This window comes from Mycetomoellerius zeteki, unplaced genomic scaffold (assembly GCF_001594055.1).
Source record: "Mycetomoellerius zeteki isolate Tzet28-1 unplaced genomic scaffold, Tzet1.0 scaffold232, whole genome shotgun sequence".
In the NCBI taxonomy this organism is placed as follows: domain Eukaryota; kingdom Metazoa; phylum Arthropoda; class Insecta; order Hymenoptera; family Formicidae; genus Mycetomoellerius; species Mycetomoellerius zeteki.
The window spans coordinates 938,010-948,237 of record NW_017257208.1 but is presented as its reverse complement, the minus strand read 5'-3'; the positions used below and the strand labels follow the sequence as shown (position 1 = coordinate 948,237).

Below are 10,228 nucleotides of genomic sequence, written 5' to 3'. Positions count from 1 at the left end.
TGGTACTATCTTTAATTTTTATACAATGAAAAAATTTAATTTAAATAGAAAAATTTTTCATGTAAAAACACTTGTTAACTAAAATGAGTGCCATTCGCTCTGAAAATTTGATATTCGTTAAAAGAATGGAATCAAAGTCTATATTCAAAGGTAAAGTCAAAGAAAATATATAAAGTAAACTATACTTTAGAGGTATATGTTTCATGTGATGTGTTTATTGCATTTAGTGTACTGAATTCAATTTGCGCACTTTGTATACTTTGGGCATAAATCCCACCCGCTAAAAATGCCGTATATCCCAAATAGGTGAGATATACAACGCAACAAACTAAACAAAGAATACGAAAGCAAAGCACTTACTCAATATCATATACTCAAAATAAGAATTTATTCTCTTTTGAAGTATATTATAAAATTTTATCGAAGAAAAGTCAAATTTGATTAACTTGAATATTTAATAATATTGATGTAAGAAAATTTATTGGGTCAGAAAGATTTGATATACTTCTTTCAATTCTATACAACAGATTTAGGAAAAGCGAAATATAGTCTAGAAACAAGAAATTTTTTTCTTGTTTGAAGTAAATTCATATTTTTAATTTAAATAAATATTTATCTTGGGACCAAATTTAAACATGACTTTTATATTGTTTCATAACAATGTTTTTTCATATAATATTTATCTTAATTATTTTGAATTAATAAATAGCGTATAATTATTTCATTTCCATGTAATCTCCTCAAACATTAATAATTAGACAGAATATAAGTATGCGAAATAGTAAAAATATAAATTGAACTGAAAAAATAAGAAGTAAAATAATAACAAAAAAATAATTTTTTTCGTTAAGATGTAACCGGAACCTTTTTATTACAAGTAAATATGATACTTGATTCAAGCAAAGGAAGAATTGTTCTTAAGAAAAAAAGATATCTTTGTTAAAACATATGGTTCTCTTCCATCGATTCTATATAATAAATAAATCGAATTTTTGTTTCAATTTAATATTCTTGCTTGAAGTATTAAACTTTCTAGGATTCAGAATATATTTTGAATAAATTTAACGCTTGTAATGAACTTATGATAGACTTGCGGATATATGAACATTTAAAATACTTGAAAGAAGTCATTATTACTTGCGTACAGTACCTATATCTTTTTCTGCGTGTATCCTCTGGATTTTATTTTTAAGAATTTGACGAATAGAATAAAAGGGTTGGTTAATAATAGAATTCCAAAACAGGAGGTACAGATAATAATTCCGTTTCTGGACGTATCGAGAAGTGGTTTACCCTTCCATATCTGTACGGAGTTTCTAATAAATTTAAAAAAAGAATCATAAACTATGCATACCAAGGAATATCCTTCTTTAACATGAACGAATTTATCAAAGTGCAGAGGGATCCTCTATATCATGATTCTAATAAAAAAATTAATTTGCTGTAAGAGTTATGATGCAACCTATGACAAACAGAGAAAAAATTAAAAACAAGAGTAAAAGAATATCAGAATCATAAGATGAAATACATCCATGAACTCTTCTATTTATCGAAATAAATTCACATGATTTATTTTTTGCAAAAAATTCATATTTATATAAGGTTGTCAAATATCTCCCTTCCGCTTTTTTGTCTTTTGAATTTCGCGGCTATGTACAAAGCGCTACAGAGGTCGTATCTGGCAATACTATACACCATTTCAAAGGTCTTGACATAACCTACAAAACGACGCTATGCATGATTAGTTTGGATATTGCGTTCAACAGTTATAGACGTGTAAACATGGAGTTCACTAACGCCGAAATTCGCGCTATTTTAAAGTTTTCCTTCGTTAAAGGCAAATCCGCTAGAGAAACGTTCCGTGAGATTAATGGTGTTTTGGGGAATGGTACTCTATCACTTCGAACCGCGGAGGAATGGTTTCGACGATTCAGAGCCGGTGAAAACGAAACCATGGATAAGCCAGCCGGCGGAAGACCTGTGACGACGAATACCGATCAAATCATAGAAAACATCGAGTTAGACCGGCATGTGGCATCTCGTGACATCGCCCGGGAGATGGGAGTTAGTCACCAAACCATTTTAAACCATCTGCAGAAGGCTGGATACAAAAAAAAGCTTGATGTTTGGGTGCCGCATGATTTGACGCAAAAAAACCTTCTGGACCGAATCAACGCCTGCGATATGCTGCTGAAACGCAACGAACTCGACCCATTTTTGAAGCGGATGGTGACTGGCGACGAAAAATGGATCACATACGACAATATCAAGCGAAAACGGTCGTGGTCGAAGGCCGGTGAATCGTCCCAAACAGTGGCCAAGCCGGGATTGACGGCCAGGAAGGTTTTGCTGTGTGTTTGGTGGGATTGGAAGGGTATAATCCACTATGAGCTGCTCCCATATGGCCAGACGCTTAATTCTACCATCTACTGCGAACAACTGGACCGCTTGAAGCAGGCGATCGACCAGAAGCGTCCAGAATTGGCCAACAGGAGGGGTGTAGTGTTCCACCAGGACAACGCCAGACCACACACTTCGTTGATGACTCGTCAGAAGCTACGGGAGCTCGGATGGGAGGTTTTATCGCATCCACCATATAGCCCGGACATAGCGCCAAGTGATTACCACCTGTTCTTGTCCATGGCGAACGCCCTTGGTGGTGTAAAGTTGAACTCAATACAGGATTGTGAAAAGTGGCTGTCCGAGTTCTTCGCAAGTAAGGAGGGGGGCTTCTACGAGGGGGGGATTATGAAGTTGCCGTCTAGATGGAAACAGATTATCGAACAAAACGGCGCATATTTGAACTAAATCCGATCACTGTAACACTTTTTATAAAGCATTGAATAAAGAGCAATAAAGCGGAAGGGAGATATTATATTAAAATTTGATTATTTTTTTTTACTTTAGTAATAAAGTTGTTTTAATAATTCAATAAATAAAAGAAGGGCTACGAGCCAGTTACAATATAAAGAATATTTAATAATCATATAAACGTTTCGACGTCGATCGGGTCCTTTTCAATGTAAACACAAATAACATAATATAAATTGTCGGAGTATTCAGTCAGATTATAGTATCCAGTAAAACATGTCGGTTATTTCCGTATTCCCTATTATTTGATATATGTGGTCCATATGTAAAATTAGCATCATTTGACTGATATAAAAGTGATCTCATCTTATTTTTTAAAAATCTACAATCTTGATTTGTGTGTCGTAATGATGTGAGTCAGACGTTGAGAGAAAAACGCAAAATTAACTAACAAGTAAGTCATATATTGTATAATAAAAGATAAGCCATGATACGATATATTGGAGAGAACACATGTATCCTTGACGATGTCAGGCGACGTTATCGAGTTGTTTTAGTTTTGCAAATTCACGAAATTATTATCATACCATAAATAATAATTAAAACATTATGATTTGAATTGCGAATAATGAGAACTACATTTTGCGATCTTCTTCATCGAAAAAACTTTTTAGTGGAGAAATATTGGAAGCAGACATAAACTTTTTATCAAATGCTTTAATATTTTGCACGCGGAATTTTCTTCAATTTTCAGCTTCGCATGTCATCTGTGTTTAATTATAGACTTTAATACTTTTACGAAGATATTCATAAAAATTTCTTTCGAAAAGAGTAGTCCATTTTTGAAAACTAAATACGGAATAAGAAGAAATCGATCATTAACCTAATTCGATATATCTCACAGAAAATTTTAATCAATGTAGTAAATAATTATAGTTAAATTACCGTAGTTAATGCCAAATCTGAACATTGTATACATAAAATTAATTCGATAGTATAAATTGTTTCTATGAGTAATATTTCAAAGAGCAGAGTTTGTTGCTAAAATAATAATTCTACTTATTTAGAATTTCAGATAAATTTGCAAACGTATATGGAATTAAAAAGATCGAACATAATTCTAAAGATGTATTGTCCCTGTCCTTATTTTTTTACAAACGACGCATTGCAAATGAGTTTATAAAATGGGATTATTTATGAGTTTACAAAATGGGATTGTTAATGAGAGTTCTTTCGTCATATGTTCCTACATAGTAATAATAGATACCGTACTGACTTATACACTCATTATTATTTCAAAATGAAGTAATCTGTTTCGAGTGTTAGAGATAAAACACAGAGTTCAGTCTATAATTAATTCATATTAATGTATAGTTTAAGAGATAAAATTAATTAACTGTAAAAAGTAAAAGAAAAAGTAAAATTAATTAACTGTGAAAAGTAAAAGTTAAAAGAAAGTAAAAAAGATATAAAAATGATTAATTTTATCTTTGTACTTTTAATATAAAATTTATAATTTAATGTTAACTTTTATACGCAATTATAAATGTAAACAAATATTTTAAATAACACAGTTTTTCTCGTGATTAAAATTAAGATTTGCTTTCTTCTTTTCGCATATATGTTGAAAGAAAAAGAATTGACAATGAAGAAGTTTTTCTATCAAGTATTTGATTTTTGCCATTTTCAAATAAGCTCTTGTTTGAAATTAACACAGCAAAATCCGAAAGTTAGAAGTCACACGAATCTATTTGTCTAATATTTTAAATCAATATCGTAAAGATTTAATCGAAATTGTAAAATGTCTTCAATGCGTATAAAGAGCCTCGCACGTTTCTTATGGATTTTGGTTCTCGGTCAAATCTTTTCATATTTTGGTAAATTGTAGTTTCAGGTTCCTAATTAATAAAAGTGTCAATGAGCGCGACCTCCTAAAATTAACAGTCTTTCAGATGTAATTGTTCAAACTTCATGATTCTGAAACTTTGATCATCTATAACTTCTTTATTTTTCAGGTTCATTTTAGCACTTTGATCCATGTGGGACAATCGATAGAGTTCTGGGGCCACCAGAACTCTCAAACAAATATCGGATTTTCGAAAAAATTCTTTTAAAAAAAGATTTAATTGGAAAAATATTTTTTTTTAGATTTCAGCCATTCTGTTATAAATTCTGATAGCCCCTCAAAGAGTTCTAACAATTACCCTTAATAATCAAATAGCTGAGACTGTAAACAAGAAAGTTCTAGCGCCTTAAAGTAGAAAATTTGAAATCTAAAACTTCAAACTTCTAAAACTTTTTAGATATTGACTTCAGCGTATTGGTTATTAAGGATAACACTAGTTTACAGCAAAAAATTACTTTGGATCAGAATAGGTGTCTGTTATAGATTTTTGGATGCTGAAAACGATGTCTATACATATAGAGATGTAAAAAAATGGTATTTTTTACTTCGGAGAAAGGTATCAAGTAAAAAAACTAGTTTTTTACTACAAAAAACGATATTTTTGATCGAATTACATAAAATTCATGAAGAAACGTTTCGAATTCGTGTTAAATATCTAGAAGAAATAGAATTCATTTTTCTTGTTACTTCGATGCTATTTAATACTTTTGTCTTTATAATTTTATTGTTGTCTCACTAATTTAAATTTAGAATACGTACTTTGGGAGGCTATGAGAACTTATAATAGAATGGCCGAAATCTAAAAAAAATTTTTTTCCAAAAGAATTTTTTTCTTAAGAAATTTTTTAAAATCCGGTATTTTCTTGAGAGTTCCGGTTGCTCCCCAAAGAGTTCTATCGATTGTCCTATATGAATCAAATCAATATGCTAAGATGAACTGTAAAGAAGTTATAGCCGATCAAAGTTTCGAAATCATGAAGGGGTTGAATAGTTATTATACTCGAAAACTATTACTTTTAGGAGATCGCGCCCATTGACAATTTTAATCAGGACACCTAGAACTACAATTTACCAAAATATGAGAAGATTTGACCGAGAACCAAAATCCATAAGAAACATGCGGGGTCCTTTATTATATTGTGATATAATATAATATACAAAAAAAGCATGTTTAATCATTTTTCTGCAAAATATTTACTTATGTTTACGCGATGTTACACGATATGTAAAGAAGCTATTAATAAATAAATAGTTTCTAATCTACTAGATGAAAAAACAGCAAATAAAAAAAATAATTCAAAAAAGCAATTAATACAGTAAATTAAAATAATAATTAATTACAGGATATTTAAATTTAATCGACTGTGTAATTTAATACACAAATTGCGGTCAAGAGTGAAAACTGGCCACAGACTGAAAACAGTAAAATCTTTCTTTCTTTATGTACGAATAATTTATTATAAATCTGGCGAATCTAAAGAAGCACAAACGTGGACGTTTTCAAGAGAATAATCGAAATTTTAGGTTTCTTTAAATTAGGTTCACCTATATCGCTCCGAAAAAGAGTCAATGTCTTAACAAAGCGTGCACAAAGTTAAAATCAAGTGAGAATGGAATTTCACGTCCCTTCATCAAACATTTGATGTGCATAAATTGTCAATGCAATAGCATTGGGCAATATTGATCTAGGAATGACAAGGTGGGAGCGGCAGAATTTTGTCGAGGCTGACCTTTCCGATTGAGACCTCGATGGCAAAATATTGCGCAACAATAATTAATTATAAGAATTTTATTTTAGACCGTATATGTGAGAACACCAATATGAACTAGAAATTAAATGCCTATATCGATCGAAGCTGGATCTTTATTACGAGCGTCTTAAGCCTTTAGACTCTAAAGGCTTAGGACGCTCTATCGGTATCAACTATACCTCTATTCAATAAATATACAAAAAATCGAGACCAAATACCGGTATTGGACGTCAAATACGCATAATATTTCGGTAATATCGGTATTATACCGGTATTGCTATTATTATATACTGCATTAAAGGTCTTCAAACCGAATTTCCAGCTATTTTATTATTTAATTACAAAAAATCCTAAAATTACTTTACGTTTTCAGGTGTTCACTCAGATATAACTCCTTAAAGCATATTGACAGAATTGGCAACGTCACCTTATAAAAATAACTCGTTATCGGCACTCAAAATGTAACGAATACTTTTTTTTCTTAACACTAATAAAATATTATAGCGTTTTTCATTGGCAGAACTTGTGCGCACTCAGTGCACATTACATCCATTGTACACGACTCCTAATCTGAATGTAAAAATGAGATATTTCAATTGATAAAATGTCAAAATATATTTTATCAAATAGCATAATAAAATGTATTGAGGATTTCGTGGTTTAACTCGTTTCTATATTTTAAACATACATCTTTACGTCGATTTGTGTATAACAGCTTTAAAGTGTACTGAGTGCGCACTAGTTCTACTAATGAAAAATGATATTATATGCAAATTTTTGCGGTAAATATAAAAATTATGTTAGAATTCTACCTTTTAGTAAAGGAATGAAGCTCAAAAATTGGTAAATGTATATATTGAATAAACATATTTCCTTATTAAGTAAACGTGGATTTTGAAAAAACACGTCATATAATAATAATAAACAGGTAAGTCAAAAAAGAAAATCCACTAATATAAAAGAATTTCTGAGAAAATATGATATTCATTCTTTAAATATTTAAGTTATATTAAATTAAATATATGTATAATTAGATAGAAGCTACAGCAATAGAAATTAATTAGACATTTTATATCAAAATATTATTGAATAAACGCGCGTAGAAATTTTTCTATTGGATGACATAACTTTAATTAGGTTTTATCTTTATAGCGTAACTATATTTATTTAAAATATGTACATATTGTATATATATATTCTTCTATATATATCATTCGAGTTATAAATATAATCCACGTATATAATTTGAATTTAGATTTTAATGTAAAAAAAAATTTAAAAACGTAGATATTTATTTTTAATTTGATCTTTAGTTTAGATTTTGAAGTCACATGACTTCAAAATTGGTTTTCTATCTTATTCGAATAAAAGAATAGTGAAATTCCAATATAATGATAATAACTGACATAAATCAACATAATTTTAATGTATACATAAAATATATACTTTAAATATAATTTATCATATTTTTTAATATTATATGTTGCTTTAATTAAATTTAATATTTAAACATGTTATCCTTCTCTTCCAAAACCAATCAAATTTAAAACAGTTTCATAGATCCACAAAATTTATTTTATTTTGAAAAATCAAACTTAAAAATATCGATAATGAATATTTCAATCTTCATAATTTCTATATTGCGCTTCAGACATAAAAAATTAAAGTATTAATTCTGTCTTTATCTATAATTACTAGTGTGCAAAGATATGATGTTTATGTTACTTATCACAGTGCATATAATCCATCAAACGCAATCGTGATAACCTCTTGAAAAAGTCGATATTACAAAATATTATATGACATTAATTTTAATTGCAAATTCTTTCCTTCTCTCTCTTTCTCTCTCTATTGAAAATAAAGTTGAGCAACATTATACTGTAAAAAATATTTAAAATATTATTTAAAACATCTTTGCAAAACAAATGTTTAATAATCAAAAATATTTCAATTTTATATGTTTTAGTGTTATAAATCCAAACACACACAGAGTTTTGTTTACTGAAAAAGTAGGAAAATAAAACATTTTTAAATATTTAAAAAGTGAAGACAAGAATAAAACATTTTAATATCTTAAAATTAAACACTTCTTTTTTTTCAGTATAACGTTGTATTACAACATCATGTAAAATGTATTAAATATTTCTTTAGTCTTGTCAGAAAAAAAATTTTCGGACTTTATTTAGGAAGTATCAAAGTAACGTCAGAAGGAAAGACAAGGCATTAAATTGGAATGAGCGATTAATAAGGATTTCCTTTGATTATTAAATGCTATTTTTAGCAAAAACTTTCGACGACTTGAAGCAATTAAATCGAACGGTCTCCCTAGTTTTTTTATGGAAACTTAATGACCTAAGTGCGAAAGGCAAGGATGAAGATGTCCTACTTTCAAAGTACAATTCGCTACGTCATCTATTGTAAATAAAAGTGACTTATTATTTACTCATTTCGTTCGTTAATTCTTTATTTAATTCTTTAAGGTGGACGCGGCACACTATTTTGAGGTAATCGCCGCACAATATGTTCTCTGTGAATACATAATAAAAATCTTATGAGTAATTCCAAACACTTCAAAGTTATATACACAGCTAACTGTATACACTGAAATCTTCATAACATTTTCCAAATAAAAACAAATAGCTCATACCCAGCAGGTTAATTTCTAGATATTCTTGGAATCTTAAATTCTTGGAATCTTAAATCGTAAAATTTTTCAAATTATTAGAATTCATTATTACGTTTTATGTTAAAATATCTAATTTACACGAAAACGCAATTAATTGGCTTATTTGTTGAACTTAATTCGCGTTGCGTATGATAAATTAATGTAGAGATATATAGAGTGGATGTCAGAACAGAAATGTAAATATTGCAAATATAAGCTGGATAGATTGATTAAAATATGTCATGTTTATGAAAAATAAATTCCATGATAAAAATATTATACGAGTATCTTGACATGTGTTAGATAACAAGTTGCAACTTATGATCATATGCAATCACGGAAATTAAAATGTCAAAGGTCTTAACTTGAACATCGTAATTATATACGGTCGCATAAAAATTATATCGTAGGGAATATTAAAGTCAGAAAATACAAAAAAAACCGACAGGAAAGAATTAATGATTAATGACAGAATTATGGCTTGACGGTGGCTGACGACAGATGACTGATTCACACCTTGCCTTAGGCAAGGGTTGCGCAGTGCATCAGCAACACTGCCGCCACCCCATCCCCAGGGAAACACTCATTCTCTCCCCTGACTTCAATTCACTGCGATTCGCGATCTCAAGCCTCTTATTGTACCGATTTCTGACTCGCATCGCGAGGAACGTGGGTGCATGCGCGCGGATGTTCGCGCGAGCGAGTCAAAGTTCTCCGTTCGTGGAAAATAACAAAGGGAAATAGTAAAGACGGTACCGTACTCGGATGGTCCCGGCTGGTCCGATTGATCCGCAGCGCCACTACTGCCATGCCCGCGGTCCACGGTGAAGGGGAATACTCGCAGTTCTCTCGGTCGATAAGAAAAAAGGGAAATTATATAGAATTTGAGATCAGTTTTTCAAAAAATTGAAGAAATTTATCTAAATTCGAATTAAATTTCATGAAATTTTTTACCCCAATCTAAATGAAAATAATATAAATTATTAAATTATTAAATTTAAATTCAATTTCAAATTTAGATTCTTTTAAGTCTGCAAGATGAGTCAGAATTCACAAGCTTAATTTCACTTTTAATTTTTAAATAAAATCTAAATT

General features: G+C 30.0%; 1 protein-coding gene across 1 annotated transcript in view; it reads right to left on the bottom strand.

Annotated features, from left to right (window-relative positions):
* LOC108723403 (acyl-CoA Delta(11) desaturase) overlaps nt 1–9,911 on the bottom strand; it is a 25,075-nt gene extending 15,164 nt beyond the window's left edge. Inside the window, exon 1 of the mRNA XM_018449156.1 lies at nt 9,895–9,911. The gene's annotated coding sequence lies outside the window, so the exon portion shown is untranslated. The remainder of the gene's footprint in view (nt 1–9,894) is intronic.
* Between the last annotated feature and the right edge of the window lie 317 nt (nt 9,912–10,228).